Source organism: Phoenix dactylifera, unplaced genomic scaffold (genome assembly GCF_009389715.1).
Source record: "Phoenix dactylifera cultivar Barhee BC4 unplaced genomic scaffold, palm_55x_up_171113_PBpolish2nd_filt_p 000473F, whole genome shotgun sequence".
NCBI classification, from domain to species: Eukaryota; Viridiplantae; Streptophyta; class Magnoliopsida; order Arecales; family Arecaceae; genus Phoenix; species Phoenix dactylifera.
In genome coordinates this window covers 5,191-7,196 of record NW_024067895.1, presented here as the reverse complement: position 1 = coordinate 7,196, position 2,006 = coordinate 5,191, and the positions used below count along the sequence as shown (strand labels likewise).

General features: G+C 40.6%; 1 non-coding gene across 1 annotated transcript; it reads right to left on the bottom strand.

Moving 5' to 3' along the window:
- Positions 1–534: 534 nt before the first annotated feature.
- On the bottom strand, positions 535–640 carry LOC113461714. Its single transcript, XR_003384001.1, has one exon. It is a non-coding gene; the product is annotated as a small nucleolar RNA R71 (small nucleolar RNA).
- Positions 641–2,006: the final 1,366 nt, after the last annotated feature.

Sequence of the window (2,006 nt, the reverse complement as noted above, 5' to 3'; positions counted from 1 at the left end):
GATGTGTTTTTCTTTTATTGCATGCTTGACTGATCAAATACTAGTATATGCAAGGAAGTCGTTCTAGAGTACGTGACCCTTTTGATCCTGAAATAGAACGGACCCTTAGAAATATTCGAGCTGAGATCAGAACAATAGAATCATTCCCACCTCCTGAGATGGCTGAAGAACAACTCAAACTCCTGAGGGAGTACTTTACTCCCACCATTTATACTTTCCCATCTTGCATTCGATTACCTGAGGTAGCAGCGGTACAATATGAAATAAAGTCTAGTGTGATCCAAATGCTCCCATCTTTTTATGGGCTCACCAATGAAGACCCATATAAACACCTAGATGAATTTCTTGAGATTTGCACCACTGTCAAGATTCAGAACTTCACTGATGATGCTCTGAAACTTAGATTATTTTTCTTCTCCCTTAAAGATAGAGCCAAACAATGGCTGAATTCTTTAGAAGCCAACTCGATTCATTCTTGGGATCAAATGCAACAAGAATTCCTAAAAAAATACTTTTCCATAAGAAGAACGAACTAGTTTAGACGTGCCATCACAAGCTTCTCCCAAACTGAGGGAGAAAAATTTCATGAAACTTGGAAGAGATTTCGGGACCTAATCCGTAAATGCCCACATCATCAAATACCTAAATGGCAGCTAGTGCAATATTTCTATGATGGATTGACTGAACGAAACCGTCAGATGATTGATGTCGCATGCGGGGGGACATTCATGCTTCAAAATGAGCATTAAGCATGGCAATAATTTGAAAATCTAAATGAAAACTCCCTCCACCATGCTTCCTGTTCTCTTCAAGCACCCCTGAGTTCTCAAAGAAAAGGGACCATTTGTGAAATAAGTCATTCTATGGACCTGTCTAGCAAGGTAGATGCATTGTCCCATAAGATTGACCAACTGATGATAGGTGGGCATTACATTAACTCTTCCCAAGCACAAGTGTGTACTATCTGTTCTAGCCCATCCCATCCTATTCATGAGTGCCCTTCAGCGCCCCAATCCTCCGAACTCGTGCAAGAACACATAAATGCTGCTCAAACACAGCCTAGATCGGGTAATGACCCATTTTTCAATATATATAATCCGGGATGGTGAAATCATCCAAACTTTTCTTGGAAGCAGCAAGCTTCGAATACAGCCCAACCCTATTTCCAAAATTTTCAAAATCCTCAGAATTTTCAAACCCCACAAAATATTCATCCCTACCGTCCCTTGATTCAATTTCAACACACTCCTCCTCCATCCCAAAGAAACACAACCTTTGAGGAGAAAGTGTTGAACGCCCTTCAAGGTTTGGAAACCATTACACAATTGGTGCACTCTCACACGCAATCCATCGCCAAGCTAGAATCCAAATGGGGCAACTAGCTAATGCACTGAACAAACGAGAGGAAGGAAAGCTTCCAAGCCAACCATTAAGTAATCCTAGGGGACAATACATGGCTCAAGAAAATCAACTAAATACAATTCATCATGAACAAGCCAATGCTTTGACTACCCTAAGGAGTGGACGTATAGTAGACAATAAGATTGGGGAAGATAACAATAAGAAAGATGAAAGAAGAGGATAGACATGTGTCAAATAAAAATCTAAAACCTTCTTCTTCTTCAGCTAGTCCACCTTCTGCCAAAACTCACATCCCAAAGGTTCCATTTCCTGAAGCTCTTAATTCACCCTCTCCCTTTGACAGAAAGGGAACTTCACTAGAGGAAATGATGGAGGTTTTCAAACAAGTAAAAATCAACCTTCCGCTCCTTGATGCTATTAAACAAGTTCCCTCCTATGCTAAATTTCTCAAAGATCTTTATACCCAAAAGCGAAAATCTAGGACACATGTGCCTAGAAAGGTGTTCCTAACTGAGCAAGTGAGTTCTATTCTCCAACACAACACTCCTCCGAAATTCAAAGATCCTGGTGCTCCCACCATCTTCTGTGTCTTAGAAAATAATTTCATTGATCGAGCACTCTTAGATCTAGGGGCAAGTGTCAAC